Below are 18,231 nucleotides of genomic sequence, written 5' to 3'. Positions count from 1 at the left end.
CAATGACAACTATTTTTGAAGTGAAAATTAATTGTTTAAAATTCGAATAGAAATTGTAAAGTTACCTTGCAGACCTCGCATCTAAATATATTTGGTCATGATATTTTGAGTTTTATTCACCAGTACTAGAGTTCACTTTTATTAGCGATTTCATCAAGATGTAGCTTAGTTGAATTATATTTGAGTGATATAAAGTTAGAATGTAACTGTGAGATCCTCGTATTTCAGCCCGTACTAGATTAGAACATTGATTGAGCTTTATTGCTTAATATAAAAGTCCAGTTTTAAATAATTGAACTGACTATGATACGTTATGACTAAAGTTCTTTGGTGAATAACATTGTCCGTGACACATGACGTCAGCGTTACGTTACGTTACGCTGCGAGTTTATCATTTTTACCCCACCTCAAAAAGTGCTCAGCGCCGCTAAAGAAGTTTTCACTTCAAAAATAAATCTTAAATATGTAGAAGACTGGAAAAATAAAGGGCGCCGATTTTTGAAATTCGACCGCTCGATTTCGTGTATTTTGTTCAATAATATCTCCCATACTAGGCATTTAAATTCTACTAATAGAATTGAAAACGAGTGGTCAATACCACTAGATTCCCAATTTCTATCGCTCGTATTTCAAAAATTAGCATTTCGCCGTTTTCCACCGATTTTCGGGTGACGAAATCGAACGATTGAAATTCAAAAATCGGCCCCCTGGTAGCGTTCCGTTTTTAGGGTTCCGTACCCAAAGGGTAAAACGGGACCCTATTACTAAGACTTCGCTGTCCGTCCGTCCGTCCGTCCGTCCGTCTGTCACCAGGCTGTATCTCACGAACCGTGATAGCTAGACAGTTGAAATTTTCACAGATGATGTATTTCTGTTGCCGCTATAACAACAAATACTAAAAACAGAATAAAATAAAGATTTAAATGGGGCTCCCATACAACAAACGTGATTTTTGACCAAAGTTAAGCAACGTCGGGAGTGGTCAGTACTTGGATGGGTGACCGTTTTTTTTTGCTTTTTTTTTTCGTTTTTTTTTTGCATTATGGTACGGAACCCTTCGTGCGCGAGTCCGACTCGCACTTGCCCGGTTTTTCTTTTTAGCCAATACAATTCACAGACACAGAGCCAGAAAATGGTACTTCTACCACAGGGCGGACACGCCGTACATCAAAAATCATTTGCGTTTATATGTGTGCGCGGCACGTCTGTACACGCGTCATTGTGTATGTGTGAGTAAGTCGCTTTACTGAGAGGACGCTAGATTCGCTAGAAGTCCGCCAGATTCATGTCGCGGCCAGTCGCGGGGCGAGGTAATGCGAGTCGGGGCGGGGCGGTGCGTAGCCGTTCTGTAAGATTATACTATTACTTATAAGAATAAGAATAAGAAACCATTTATTGCAACACAAAAAGCATACATAGGTTACAAAATATAATAATTAAAAATAAAAATAAAAATTGTGCGGCAAATGGAACGGGCTTAGCATACTTATAATTTCCACACTTGTATCATACAATATTTTACAATGCATTATGCGAGGAAAAAAAGCAATGCTCATCTGATTTTAAACATTCTTTTACCAGTTTCTATTGTATGGAATTAACTTTCTGGGTGGAAATTGGCTATATTGTATCCTGCGGCTTTGCTTTAGGTATTTTATTATACGTGCGTAAGGCCACCAGCCCAGGGTATTAATTCTACAATAAATAAATATGCATTGTTTTTTTATAGAAATAATGCCAGAGATTACAAATAATATCGGGTAATGAAACTACAAAAAATACCAAGAAGAACAACACTCGCAAACATGGGCACAAAATCTATTCATGCCGCATCGAAAGCATACAATATGTTTATAGAACTTCATACAATAAGTACCTACCTATAAAGGCAACATATCAAAAACCCGGGTGTACAGACCAAATTTACTGAAACGGAAAGGCTTGCAATTCAAAAATCTGTTGCTAAGTGCAATGATAAGTTAAATCCCTACGTTATTATTTATAGTAAATAATCTAATAAGCGCTTAATTTTTTTAATTTGTATCTGTTGGTATGGTATCAAAGTAGTACACGTTAAAGATATAATATAAATAACTTAAAAAGTACTTAACCGATTTTTTTTTACAGGCTTTTTAGTGGGTCTACTTTAAATTGTCAGCAAAAAAATTAGTGGTTTCAAAGTACCCCATTCTCAATATAACTTTGATCGCGTTGTTTTTATTTATTTCCGAAAAAATTATAAGTCCTAATTTTTTTTTATTTGGCAGGCGGAAAGAAGAGAAAAAACCGATTATTATATTTTTATTTAATATTTTTACGTATATTAGGATCGTCAAAAAATGGTGCCAAACTCTAAAATTGATCAAAGTATCCCCGGTTTACGGTACACATTTCTTTAAATAATAATTTTAATTTTAATAATTTTATAAAACCATTTATCAGTTAGATCGATAATTATGTTTATTTTCTTGAAATTGTATTTTATTATTTTCTAACATTATCGACAAAACCAGAAAACGAGTTATTTTATGCTATAAAGATTATACGGAAATATGTATAACTGAACTGAACTGAGAAATACAATGATAAAGTAAATAAGAAAACAACAGTTAAAGATCGATAATTATGTTTATTATCTTGAAATTGTATTTTATTATTTTTTTAACATTACCAGAAAAAGAGTTATTTTATGCTATAACGATGTAAAACATGCAGGTTATCCGTTCCGTCACCCATTTTATCAAGAAAATTGATACCGAAATTAGTTAATTGAATACTTCAAGTAGGTAAATAAATAAATACAATTAATTTATCAGAGTACCTTCGATTTGAAAATACCTAAGTATATGAATGTATCATGTTTGGTGTTTGGACGACTTCTCGTTTAACAGAATTATTCCCACGTCTAAAGATTTCCAATATTACAGATTACCGATACTACAGATTCCTAATACTATAGATTCCAATTTCTACAGATTCCTATTTCTACAGATTCCCGTGTTACATTTGTAAATAGACAACATTATTGAACCAAACACTAGCTTACCAACAACACTGTCAAAAGCGATTTTCGGATTAAAACAAACACTTTTACAGGAATACCTCTAATTTACGAGTATTCTAAACCATTTGAATTCGATATTAATTTTTAAATTCACGTTTAAATTTCACAAATTTTTAGACACAGACCACTATTTACCAGCTAACATAAGGAAACAACTCAAAATTATCATTTGATTACTTTGCCCCACATGTGGATAAAATACAACTTTCTCGTCAGTTTTTGAACAATGTGAGAGAGTGGTGAAAATTATGCCCAATATTCATTGCAATATCTGGTTGCCCTAGCTCGTCTGTACACAGGAAGTTAACGATTAATTAATGTGTCGTGAATGGTAATGTCAAAGAGAGCAGATACGTTGTTAAGTTGCTAACCGCTCGGTCCGCAATAGAGTAGAAGTAGTAGAATTAGACCAAGGTAAGTCTGCAGAAATTTTGATAGTCCACGCAGTGCAAGTGTTATTTCAAACCTCAAACTTCTATGAAATTATGACGTATAAATAACAATTGCACTGCGTGGGCTATCAAAATCGCTGGCGACTTTTCTAGGTCTAACTCTATAATCAATGTAACACTTATATTGATTTAAAATTTTGCAGAAAATCAATATCCTTATTCATATGTGAGGCAAAGTAATCTAATGCAAATTTTGAGTTTGTTTCTTATGTTTGCTAGTAGAATTGACTTTTAAATTATGTTTTTGAGTGATAAATATTTAATCACATTAATTTTGAATCGATTTGCTTTGATTTTGTTTGAAATTTTACAGTTAGTATTTTCCTTGTGTTGGTGTTTGGTGTGGTGAAAAATGTTGTGTTTCACTTGGTGGCAAAATTTGTTTAACCCTCGTGCCTTGAAACCCTCGCAAAGCTCAAGGTTCCATTTTACGAACCACTCGCTACGCTCGTGGTTCAATTTTGGAATCTTTCGCTTGCTCGGAATATAAACCCTAAAATGCTGTTTATAGTATCATTCCTCTGGATAAAAAATATTGCTAAAATGAATTCGATCAACAACCTTAAAAATACAGATAACTTTCCAGGAATACTCCACGTGGCAAACCACCGGCTAACACCGAAGATATCTTCTATTTTCAATAATATTTCCAACCATTTTAGCTCCACAAGCATTTTTAGAAGATTAGAAGTAAGACTTCTAATCAGCGAGTAACGAATACTAACCGAGCCGAGTCACTATTCCCCGACCCGACCGGAAACAGTATCGGTAATTACCGTAAACCGGGGTTACTTTGATTTGCGGGTCGACTTTGATAGCAACTTCTCTCCGCTACTAAAGTCCTTGTTTTAACGAGTTGAAAAATAATTTCGCAGTTATTTTTTCTTTATTGGCAACACTGATAGTTGTTTCACCGCGCAGTAAGCGGATGCGAGTGTAATATTATTATTTCGTCTAGAAAAAAAATATTAATGGCGAGTACGCTTTTCGTCCTGGCGGCTTAGCACGGTCGCGTTTTTATCCCTTGTCACCATGCCTGTCACGTTCTAACAATCAATCAATCAATCAATCAATCAATCAACATTTATTCAGCAAATAGGCCACAAGGGCACTTTTACACGTCATCATTGAATTTACATACATGCAAAAATAATAACATCAACAATTTTATAAAATAAAACTAAGAATTCAATCTAACGTATTACAATTACTAAGAGATGTATATGGTCTCTTAATGTCGAATTACATAAAAAATACAGATACAAAATACAAAAAAAAACTATAATATTTAGAGGTGTAAATGTCTCTAGGTGTCAGAACTATAAGATTATATAGTTTATCAAGTTATCCTTAGAGATGTATAGGGTCTCCAAGAGTCAATATCCTGTATAATTAATACATTCATTAAGAGAAAAGAAACATACGAGAGCAGAATGAGGCGTCTCACTGTAATTAATTAATAAAAATAAAGTTACTAAGTATAATAGCTTGTGTTAGCTTAAACAGACCAGTCTCCACAAACAGCACCCGTTCACGAGTATGACGCGTATCTCAGCCATCGCCTCCCTCAACCTTCATTCGGGAAAGTGGCGACCCGATCAACGACGCCACCGTAAGCAAAGACTTTTAAGCGAGCATGACATGTTCAAGCTACCGGCCTATAATAATATTAAAATAGTAATAACATGTACGAGTAGCTGTAAGACACGGCATTTTGTGCTCGTATGTTACATAAAAAGACAGTATAGCTTCACATAATTACTAGCCTAAGTTGACTTAGAGATGTAAAGGTCTCTAAGTGTCAGAAACATTAAAAATATAGGTATGTACAATCAAAAATAAAATATATAAATAAATACTTAGAGATGTATAAGGTCTCCAAGTGTCCAAAACTAAAATTAAATTAAACAATTTAATCAAGCGAGAACATCATTGTCTCATGTGTCAATTCTACTGGACACTAGCATATTTAATTCACAATGTAAAAAAAAAAACAATATTTATTTACTTATTATACTAATGAAATCAAGCTACCTGCTTAAAGGCATCTCTATCGTTTATAAAATCATTTACAGTGTAGTACGCCTTACTTAACAAGGAGCGCTTAATGTGCGACTTAAATTTGTGAAGTGGTAAATTCACTACATCAGTGGGGACTTTGTTATAAAAACGTGTGCAGTTCCCGACGAAAGACGTACTAACCTTACGGAGGCGGTGGGCGGGCACGGCAAGCTTATGTTTGTTTCTAGTGTTATAGTTATGGATATCACTGTTAACCTTGAATTCGTGGATGTTTTTCCGAACATACATAATATTCTCTAGTATGTATTGAGATGCAACGGTAAGAATGTTAACTTCTTTGAATTTCTCTCTTAGGGATACTCGAGCGCCCAGTCCATAGATGGAACGTACAGCTCGTTTTTGCAGCACAAATATTGTCTGAATATCTGCCGCTTTTCCCCACAACAGAATTCCATATGACATAACACTATGGAAGTAACTAAACAAGTACGTAAGTGCGAAAGGGACGCGCATAGTGATAGACGATAAAAATGGAACCGTGCTGCGCCCACTGGTTTAATTGGTTGAAAAACTTTGACTGTATTTGTGTCAATAATTAATACATGTAAATTTTATAGTGTCTTAGGTCAATCAGTGTTTATTCGCGAGTTTATAAAAAAATACCTGAATTCGACAACCTCCACATGCGCACGTAACCGGGGAATCCATGGGTCGGGGTGTCTTTGATCACTTATACGTGGTGAAATTGATCAAAAGATTAAAGTAACACCATGAATTATTTTGGCAGCTTACGATTTTTTTATGTATTTTTTCAGTAGTTATATAACAAATAGGTATCGTTTGAATCAGTGAAAGAGGTAGAGGTTGTAGAATTACATATAAGTTTGTAGGTATTGTAGGAGTTGATCTCCGGAACTGCTCATCTGATTTTAAACATTCTTTTACCAGTTTCTATTGTATGGAATTAACTTTCTGGGTGGAAATTGGCTGTATTGTATCCTGCGGCTTTGCTTTAGGTATTTTATTATACGTGCGTAAGGCCACCAGCCCAGGGTATTAATTCTACAATAAATAAATATGCATTGTTTTTTTATAGAAATATTGCTAGAGATTACAAATAATATCGGGTAATGAGACTACAAAAAATACCAAGAAGAACAACACTCGCAAACATGGGCACAAAATCTATTCATGCCGCATCGAATAAAAAAAAATAAAGGCAACATATCAAAAACCCGGGTGTACAGACCAAATTTACTGAAACGGAAAGGCTTGCAATTCAAAAATCTGTTGCTAAGTGCAATGATAAGTTAAATCCCTACGTTATTTATAGTAAATAATGTAATAAGCGCTTAAATTTTTTAATTTGTATCTGTTGGTATGGTATCAAAGTAACCCCACACGTTAAAGATATAAATAACTTAAAAAGTACTTAACCGATTTTTTTTACAGGCTTTTTAGCGAGTCTACTTTAAATTGTCAGCAAAAAAATTAGTGGTTTCAAAGTACCCCATTCTCAATATAACTTTGATCGCGTTGTTTTTATTTATTTCCGAAAAAATTATAAGTCCTAATTTTTTTTTATTTGGCAGGCGGTAAGAAGAGAAAAAACCGATTATTATATTTTTATTTAATATTTTTACGTAGGTATATTAGGATCGTCAAAAAATGGTGCCAAACTCTAAAATTGATCAAAGTATCCCCGGTTTACGGTACACATTTCTTTAAATAATAATTTTAAATTTAATAATTTTATAAAGCATTTATCAGTTAGATAATTATGTTTATTTTCTTGAAATTGTATTTTATTAATTTTCTAACATTATCGACAAACCAGAAAACGAGTTATTTTATGCTATAAAGATTATACGGAAATATGTATAACTGAACTGAGAAATACAATGATAAGGTAGTAAATAAGAAAACAACAGTTAGATCGATAATTATGTTTATTATCTTGAAATTGTATTTTATTATTTTTTAACATTATCGGCAAACTAGAAAAAGAGTTATTTTATGTTGTAAAGATTATACGGAAATATGTATAACTGAACTGAGAAATACAATGATAAGGTAGTAAATAAGAAAACAACAGTTAGATCGATAATTATGTTTATTATCTTGAAATTGTATTTTATTATTTTCTAACATTATCGGCAAACTAGAAAACGAGTTATTTTATGTTGTAAAGATTATACGGAAATAAGTATAACTAAACTGAGAAATACAATGATAAGGTAGTAAATAAGAAAACAACAGTTAGATCGATAATTATGTTTATTATCTTGAAATTGTATTTTATTATTTTCTAACATTATCGGCAAACTAGAAAACGAGTTATTTTATGTTGTAAAGATTATACGGAAATAAGTATAACTAAACTGAGAAATACAATGATAAGGTAGTAAATAAGAAAACAACAGTTAGATCGATCATTATGTTTATTTTCTTGAAATTGTATTTTATTATTTTTTTAACATTACCAGAAAAAGAGTTATTTTATGCTATAACGATGTAAAACATGCAGGTTATGACATTCATTCCGTCACCCATTTTATCAAGAAAATTGATACCGAAATTAGTTAATTGAATACTTCAAGTAGGTAAATAAATAAATACAATTAATTTATCAGAGTACCTTCGATTTGAAAATAATTAGTTTATATAAGTACCTAAGTATATGAATGTATCATGTTTGGTGTTTGGACGACTTCTCGTTTAACAGAATTATTCCCACGTCTAAAGATTTCCAATATTACAGATTACCGATACTACAGATTCCTAATACTATAGATTCCAATTTCTACAGATTCCCGTGTTACATTTGTAAATAGACAACATTATTGAACCAAACACTAGCATACCAACAACACTGTCAAAAGCGATTTTCGGATTAAAACAAACACTTTTACAGGAATACCTCTAATTTACGAGTATTCTAAACCATTTGAATTCGATATTAATTTTTAAATTCACGTTTAAATTTCACAAATTTTTAGACACAGACCACTATTTACCAGCTAACATAAGGAAACAACTCAAAATTATCATTTGATTACTTTGCCCCACATGTGGATAAAATACAACTTTCTCGTCAGTTTTTGAACAATGTGAGAGAGTGGTGAAAATTATGCCCAATATTCATTGCAATATCTGGTTGCCCTAGCTCGTCTGTACACAGAAAGTTAACGATTAATTAATGTGTCGTGAATGGTAATGTCGCTGAAGTAGTATTTAATAAATATTAATGTAGGTTAGTAGGTAATAATTGAAATAAAAAGAATCTATTATTCATAATAGTAGGTACTTTTGATAAATAAAGAATTCTAAGGTTTTAGCAGATTACAAACTTATTTTTTTAATTTTTTTATTTCTTTACAAATTTATAGTTTTCATATTTTTTCCTGTACCTGTATTACGATATTACTTGCCAAATTTCATAGATAGTTCTAAGTCAACGGGAAGTATCCTATTAATTTTGATTCCCTTGAGAGTGAGAGAGAAAAAAAGAGTAGGTACTTAACTACTTGTTGATTTGTATATTCATGAACAACGTAAAATTTACAAAGACAATTACTGACAAATGGTATATCCTGCGGCGGAAGCGCTGCGCTGGGCGTGCCCCCCGCCATGCCAGCCTCAATGATATCATCCGTCGGGCCTTAGCCAGTGGGGGAGCACCGGCCGTTTTGGAACCTATCGGCCTCGCCCGCGATGACGGTAAAAGACCCGACGGTATGACCCTAGTGCCATGGAAGATGGGACGGCCGCTGGTTTGGGACGCAACCTGTGCCGATACCCTAGCGCTGTCCCATCTCCACGGCACTGCAGTGAAGGCTGGCTCGGCTGCCAATTTGGCCGAGCTTCTCAAGCGCGCGGCGCAAGTATGCAACCATATTTAGTGGTTGCATATTTGAGCCGTTTGGGGTTGAGACTATGTGGCCTTGGGGGGAAAGCGCCCACAGGGTTTTCAGCGAATGTAGCCGCAGGTTAGTTGAATTGACGCGTGACCAGAGGGCTGGGTCATATCTAGCACAGCGGATCAGCATTGCCATACACCGTGGCAATGCTGCCAGCCTTCTGTGCACGCTGCCAATAGACGGCGATTTGGGGCAAATTTTCTGTTTATAGTTTATTATTAAGTCTAGTTTTTAATTTTTGTTTTTAATTTTAGTTTGTATCTTCGTATATTATTTTGAATTCATGACAATAGAATCATAAGTGGACAGGAATAACCCAACTTAAAAGATACCTAAGCAATTAATGAGTTTACAAACCGTTATGTTATAGACGGTCAAGCAAATCTTGTCAGTAAAAAAAGGCACGAAATTCAAATTTTCTATGGGACGATATCCCTTCGCGCCTACATTTTTCAAATTTGCCGCCTTTTTCTACTGACAAGATCTGCTTGACCAAGTATAGGTACCTATTGCAAATATCAAAAATGGAATGTGAATTCGAACGCTTCACTCACACATGCAAGAGGGGCTTTAAACTAAGTTTTTACCTATACCTTAGGTATGTAGTTATCTACGTGAAATAACGTAACAATATATTCTTGAACCGAAGAGTGTCGCGTCGCACTAGAGTCACGACGTTTCACATGACACTGCTGAATTGTTGACTGGAAGAGCGTAGCGTCCCCATATAACCATTCCAGTCGCAGAATCACAAAGTGGTAACTAAATGTCAGATGTGTCGTAACAGAGTCCACACAATGTGTCTAGAATTGTTTCGAAACAAAGTGTCGTCGCCGTGTCTACACTTTTCCGTAACAAGGTGTCGACACATTTGTGTGCACTTTGCGTGCGGTTTGCGACTAAATCTGACAGCAAATTTGTGACAGCAAATGTCAATATAAAATACCTCTTGAAAACCAAGGTTTGTCAAACTACTATTGGTGTCTCGTGTGCTCGTAATTCTAGTAAGTCATCATGGGCAATGCAAATGATAATAATCGACCGAAACCATATAAACACCCAACACCCGTCAACCTTTTACAGAAAAGTTTTTAAAGAAATTCAATAAGCGACTTAGGTCAGGCAACGAATGCTCCAAAAGTTGTAGAGGGAAATGCTCGGAACACAATTTTTGACTCCGTAACTCGGTTTGACAAGTTAGGAGGTGAACATATCAAAAGTCCCCGGCAGTAGCCCTTGCGGGGGGGGGGGAGAGAGGGGGCTTTGAAGGTCCCATTTTCCCGTTTTTCGATTATATCTCGGAAACTATGCATCTCAGCGACATGGCCACTTATACAAAATGAAAGTTAATTTAATTTGTTACAAGTTTATTCAGTCAATTTTTTCGATATGTTGAATAGTTTTTGAGATATCCGCTCTTGAAAGTTTATTTAGGGCTCTCAATTTTATCTTGATAGATCTATATCAGTGAAGGTGCTAGGCCGTGTTTGGTATCGTTTTCGTATAAATCTGGGGTGCTGAATCCATTTAAGATATCACATTGACACCATTCCACAAAATAAAAATAAATCTTTTTAGGGTTCCGTACCTCAAAAGGAAAAAACGGAACCCTTATAGGATCACTCGTGCGTCTGTATGTATGTCCGTCTGAATACACAAAATAGTTCTTTACCTATAGATGACAGGAAAACCTATTAGAAATGTGCAGTCAAGCGCGAGTCGGACTTAATGTACGGAACCCTTAATACGCGAGTCCGACTCGCACTTGGCCGGTTTTTTTGAAACTCTTCTTGACGCTTAACCGCTGAACCGATTTCGTTGAAATTTGGTATAGAAATAGTTTGCGTCCCGGAACAGGACATAGGATAGATCTTATAACCAAAATCATTTTTTGAAGGTGTGAAAAGTGGCGTGGAAATTTGTACGGGAAATCAATAACCGCTGAACCGATTTATATGAAATTTGGGATGGTCTACATCTTTGATTTAGTTAAAAATGATGAAAAAACCGGGCAAGTGCGAGTCGCACTCGCGCACGAAGGGTTCCGTACCATAATTCAAAAAAAAAAACAAAAAAAAAAGCAAAAAAAAAACGGTCACCCATCCAAATACTGACCACTCCCGACGTTGCTTAACTTTGGTCAAAAATCACGTTTGTTGTATGGGAGCCCCATTTAAATCTTTATTTTATTCTGTTTTTAGTATTTGTTGTTATAGCGGCAACAGAAATACATCATCTGTGAAAATTTCAACTGTCTAGCTATCACGGTTCGTGAGATACAGCCTGGTGACAGACGGACGGACGGACGGACGGACGGACAGCGAAGTCTTAGTAATAGGGTCCCGTTTTACCCTTTGGGTACGGAACCCTAAAAACATGACTTCAAACCTAAACTTAAACAGTATTAACTTCAAGAAGTCAATTCTGACTTCCCCCCTACACCTCATTTCACACCTTTAAAGGATGATTTTTGAGATAACTTATTATATCCTGTCTCGGGACTCAAAATATATGTGTACCAAATTTAAATTAAAACTGTTCAGCAGTTTAAGCGTGAAGAGGAGTTTAAAAGAAAGTATTTTAATAAGTTTATATGTTTTTACTTCGGAATGGTGTCAATGTGATACCTTAACTAAATTTGGTACTGCGAATTTATACGAAAACGATACCAAACATGGCCTCGTAGCTTTACTGTTGTAGAAGTCAAAATAAAATTGAGAGCCCTAAATTCTTATTACTTGGCCAAACTTGTGTAGAAGGAAAAGGTAAAATAAAAGTCTTCGGCAGGAATATAAGACACAAATATATTTTTTTTTGCGTTACTATTTCATTCATCAAATATAAACATACCTTGATTATACTATTCTAGTGAGATCCTCATAGATAAACAAAAACATTTACTTAAAAAATTAGAAGGTCGAAATGTCACGGAACTTGTGAGAGTAATATATTATGTGAAAAATATAAACTTTTATGACAAAAAAAAACTGGACACAATTTAAGAATCACCCAATTGCGTCGAGGAATCATCTGTATTTTTGCTTGTTTCATTACCTCCTCGCTTCTTTTTTGTCCTTTGTATTCTGTAGCAATTTGTTAGATCTGAAAATAAAGATAACTTGCGTCGTCACGGATGTCGATTTATAGGTTTTAGGGAGTGCAGAATTCGAAAACGATGATCATTTTATAATCCAAGATGGCGGCTACATATTTTGTCATAAAAGTGGAATCCAAAATAGTCATCATTTTCGAAATTTGCGCCCCCTAAAACCTATAAAACGACATCCATGACGACTTTTATGACATAGTGCATGGCCGCCATCTTGGAATCCAAAATAGTCATCTTTTTCGAAATCTGCGCCCCCCAAAACCTATAAAACGACACCCATGACGACTTTTATGACATAGTGCATGGCCGCCATTTTGGATTTCAAAATGGTCATCATTTTCTAAATCGGGGCCCCCTAAAACCTATAAAACGACATCCATGACGACTTTTATGACATAGTGCATGGCCGCCATCTTGGAATCCAAAATGGTTATCATTTTCGAAATCTGCGCCCCCTAAAACCTATAAAACGACACCCATGACGACTTTTATGGCATAGTGCATGGCCGCCATTTTGGATTCCAAAATGGTCATCATTTTCAAAATTGGGGCCCCCTAAAACGTATAAAACGACATCCATGACGACTTTTATGACACAGTGCATGGCCGCCATTTCGGATTCCAAAATGGTCATTATTTTCGAAATCGGCACTCCCTAAAACCTATATATCGACACCCATCTCGACTTTTATGACAAAGTGTTTTGCTACCATCTGCATGCAAGACATTTCTATTATTTTTACGTACAAAAATGGCCCCCTGTCAACTTTCAATCGAGATTTAATCGATAATTTATTCGATTAATATTCAGATTAATTCAATTTCAATCTATGTTAGGTCGACTAAACTAATCGCGATTAAAATTTGAGAATGAACTTTTTTTATTCCATTAATTAGTCGAATAAACAGTTAATCGATTAATGCCCATCTCTGACCACGGCATTTTTACACTTTGAGAATATCTGAAAACAAATCAACACAAGGAGCCATTTTGCAAATCCAGTAACTTTGTTATTACTTTTGACAGCGCGTGTCATGTGTCAACACAGAGTCGACACAAAGTCGAAACATTGCAACTACTTTGTGACTGCAATATTTCTCAGCCTTAAACCATATTTATACATCATAATTAACAAGTTTCGTAGTATGTAAAGCGTTATTTCTGTTATTTAAGTATAGTATACGCACCGAAGTACTAAAAATGCTTCAAATAATATAGTTATGAACACAGGCACTGAGAAGTAAACAATTTCATTTCCGGCTAAACTAAAACAATGTGGTGGCGCGTTGATTATATTACACTTAGTTTATCAAATCACTCGAGCAGTTTAATTCCCCATAATAATTTAAGTCATATTGTAATATAAATGCAAACAATATATAATTACGTCTTGTAATCCGTTTTAGAGATGGCGTATTAATGTCACTTATTTTTATTTAAGTATTTTTCCATCTGACAGTTTCCATTTGACAGGAACAAAATGAACGAATGAACGAATGATTTTGGCATAAAGTAGTCGCAAACCCGAAACAATGTGTGCACACGGCGACCACACTTTATGTCACTTTGTGTCATGTGTCGACCCTTCCCCATTTCTGGTAACTGTGTCGACACGGCGACGACTCTGCGACTGGAATTGTGACCGAAACAGACGGTGTCGACACAAGATGTGTCAACACCGCGTCGTAACGGCGACTGGAAATGGTTGTATGGGTCGCCGATCGCTCTTCGTGTCACTCTTCGAGACTCCTTGTATTACACAACGTTGTTAAATCCGAGAAAACTATTAAATACCTAAATATAATATATTTCAGTAACAGGAAGTTTTAAGCAGTACCATTTTAAATCGACTTCCTCTTTTTTAATTAGATTAAAATTAGAAGAAATAGTTTCCATTTTATGGCAAGACCTTTTTTTGTTGTGTATTTGAACTCTTTTTATTGGTTGTGTGGCATTCCACATTTTAAGTCATTACGTTATACGACATTGTTGAATCGGAGAGCGACGCGTTACACGATCTTGTAGAACTGGAGAGCGATGATAGTGTAGCTCGCGACGATGCTGAGGCACGCGGGAATCAGCGCCATGTTGACGTCAATACCACCAAAGGCTTTTACTTTTATTGGTCGCGTTGTAACTATTTGCAAAAGCTGTTTTACTATCTTTAGCTTATTTTCATCTGAAAAGATTGAAACGTTTATTTTGTGAATTTTATAATGTATGTTAAGAGACGAAACTACAACTGTTAATCTAACCTGCATGTTCATTCGCTTGTTCTAGTACGAAAAGCAGTTTTAAGCAACGCGTTAGAGCGCTGACGCTGTTTTGTACACTCTGCGCTGCATGTACGGTTGCATATATTATCCACATGGAACTGCACACCCAACCGTAAAACAGCAACATTCCAACATTGAGGTGGCCCTTAAAAGAAAAAAGGGCTATTAGAAAATATTAATATATATTTATATTTTAAAATAATTTAGTGGTAGAGACCTACTTTGAGCCCATAAACTACTGCACTGTAGCATGTATTAATATAGCGCATTGCGACGATACAAAACGATGAAGCCAACTGAAACAATAAAATCACATTTAAACAAACAACATTCTTAAAATATCAAAATTAACAGTAAAATTGTAGATATACCTGTATGCCAATTATTTCATTTAAGAAGACGGTGCATTTTTTGACATTTATGTAATTTTGGCGCCATTTCTCTATATTTATTGTTCGTGTTACGTCGCCATCTTCACAATGATATAAATTTCTTCCAACAACAGATCTCGTTATGCATTGCAGTTGTTCAGATATAGTATGGAATGTAAAGCATATAAAATTGTATTCAACATGTAAACGAAGCACACTTAGTGCTCTGCCAAAAAGGACAACCTTTTGTTCCCCTTTGCGGACTACAACGTGTACATCGTAAATTACAGACATTATTATCGTCACAATATAAAGAAATATATATCCGCAGATGCGCTTGAGGCCAAGTTTAAAATGTGAAGCCAAGCGTTTGAAATATATCTTGTCATGTAAAAAATCAACAAGTATATCGTTGGAATTTAAGCAATTTATAAATTTCATATACGCTTTTGAATAGTAACAGGACATCAAAATAGATACAATAGAATATAACTGAAAGAAGAGAGTCAAATATACGTTTTTAAAATTGTTGAATTCAATAGTATAAAGAACGTATAAACACAAAGATAATTCAATAGAAATTATGGTGATGGCAATTGTTTTTCTTAGCTTGCTAAACGTGCTTATATTTTTGTAGAGACCAAAAATGTTTTCTGTTAAAATAAATATGTCAATTGGCTTCAGTCCGATATTCATTTCTAATACTTTATACTCTTAGCCCGCTCGCAGGGAGTTTATGTTTGTTAATATCGCTTGAGGTATTATATGATTCCAAAAATAATAATATTATAAGTGCTACTTTAATAAAATTAAGTGACTGTGGCATCGTGTATAGGCACCACGTGTAGGTATTTTTAATCAATTAACACAAGCTAAGGAATGGAAATTGGTGGAAATCGCTTTATCATTGTAGGTATTCTTTAAGTAAAATAGTTGATTCTGTAAGGAACGAATTTGGTAAATGAAAAAACTACTTTCCCGCACACGAGCGGGTAAGTGGCACTTTCTATGCCATTGTTGGCCCACATAAAGTACCACTTTCTGGGCATAATATGCATTGTAAAAGACAACAGAAGCCACTACCACACTAGAACCTAGCCAAATGACGATCGACCACACTACTCACTAGAACCTAGCCAAATGCCGATCAACCACACTACTCACTAGAACCTAGCCAAATGACAATCGTTGATAGAAAACGCCAATCGCAAGTGAAATAATGTACGGACAACCGAAAAAAATAAAGCATGAAGTTTGAAAAATGTAACTTATGCTCCTAAGTCGAAGGCTTAAACATAGTTGGAATCGGGTCCTTACGACACTCCTTGCTGAATGACGTCTACAGGCTATGTCCATTCAAAATAGACAAGTCCATTTAAATTTCGGGAGTTCTAAACGGGTGTCAATCTGAATCCCTAACAACGTTTGTCCTAAAGTCACTTGCCCTAACTGGTTTGTCCTAATGGGCACATGCCCTAACGATCAATTGTCATAACGATTATTTTCCATAATGTAATGGTTAGTATAAGACTCATTTGCCCGCCATAAGAAGCATTTGTACCATAACTATCAAGATCCCTAATGTTTTTTACCATATTCTTCGAAATCCCTAACAATGTTTGGCATAAAATAACATGTTCTACCTGTTTTGACCTAATGGCTATTACCCTAATGATTAATCGTCATAACAGTTACTTTTCCTATTGATCAATTATCATAACAATAAATAATAAATAACAATTACTTTCCATAATGAATGGTAACGAACTGTTGCCACAAAAGTGGGTTAGGTTAGGTTAGAACCGTGACCCTCGCAAAAACGAACTGCTGCCACAAAAGTGGGTTAGGTTAGGTTAGAACTGCGACCATTGTAAAAACGAACTGTTGCCACAAAAGTGGGTTAGGTTAGGTTAGAGCTACCCAAGACTGATAATCAGACGTGGACGGAAGTAATGGGTCGTAAGGCCAAGAGGAGGGCGAATAAGCCAGCGGAAGCAGGATATCAACCGGCTTCTCAACCCAAGCCCAAGCCCACCCCGAAACCACGGAAACTGGTGGCTCCACCGACGGCAGCTATAGTAATAGCCCTCAAACCCGAGTCAGAGGCTACTTATGCGACGATCTTGTCGAAAGCGACATCTTCGTTCGGGCTAGCTGAAGTGGGCCTAGATCATGTCCATATACGAAAAACAGCCGATGGAGCTCGCCTTATAGAAGTATCTGGCACAGACAACGGCAGAGCAGCCGACACCCTCCGTGATAAATTAGAAAGCCTCGTTGGCAATGATGCTAGGGTTTACAGACCAGTTAAACTGGCTGGCCTTAAGATATCGGGCATCATGGAGTCTGCAACGACCGAGGCAGTGGCTGCGGCAGTGGCGGCTAAAGGTGACTGTAACACTGAAGACGTAAAGGTCGGCGCCATCCGAGCTGCCTTCAACGGAACAGGCTCCACCCTGGTTAAATGCCCAATCACTGCGGCCAGTAAAATTTTAGAGGGTGGCAGACTACTAGTGGGGTGGTCAAACGCAGTAGTTAAAGTACCCGTTGCGGGCGAGGCGGTCCAGATCAGGGCCAACATCAAATACCTTGGCCTCATTCTGGACCGCAAATGGAACTTCGAGGAGCACTTTAACAAGTTGGCTCACTGTGTAGGCGCCTATACACAGGTGTTGTGCGGAGTATGGCGATGTACGGAGCTCCCATCTGGGCGGACCGGCTCTCCAGCCGCAATAGAGTACTCCTCCGTCGGCCTCAGAGGGTGATCCTCGCAAAAACGAACTGCTGCCACAAAAGTGGGTTAGGTTAGGTTAGAACTGCGACCATTGTAAAAACGAAACGCAATAGGGAAATCAAAATTAGGGCATACGAGTGTTAGGTCAAGCAACGATAGGCTAAGTGAAATTAGGTAACATGATGGTTAGGATATATAATTTTTAGGCCTAACAATAATTAGGCAAAAAAAGAATTATGCTACATAACATTAGGATAAATACTCAAAATGGAAAGTGTCATT

The 18,231-nt window shown here is 35.9% G+C and overlaps 1 long non-coding RNA gene across 1 annotated transcript; it reads right to left on the bottom strand.

The window, feature by feature from the left end:
* Positions 1 to 14,395: 14,395 nt before the first annotated feature.
* Positions 14,396 to 16,140, bottom strand: LOC134795089 (uncharacterized). The gene is made up of 4 exons (XR_010144786.1): positions 15,216 to 16,140; positions 15,066 to 15,140; positions 14,824 to 14,989; positions 14,396 to 14,747 (listed from the first exon to the last, which is right to left on the bottom strand). It is a non-coding gene; the product is annotated as an uncharacterized LOC134795089 (long non-coding RNA).
* Between the last annotated feature and the right edge of the window lie 2,091 nt (positions 16,141 to 18,231).

This window comes from Cydia splendana, chromosome 11 (assembly GCF_910591565.1).
Source record: "Cydia splendana chromosome 11, ilCydSple1.2, whole genome shotgun sequence".
NCBI lineage: Eukaryota > Metazoa > Arthropoda > Insecta > Lepidoptera > Tortricidae > Cydia > Cydia splendana.
Note: the sequence above shows the minus strand (reverse complement) of the source record. Positions and strands in the feature narration are given on the sequence as shown.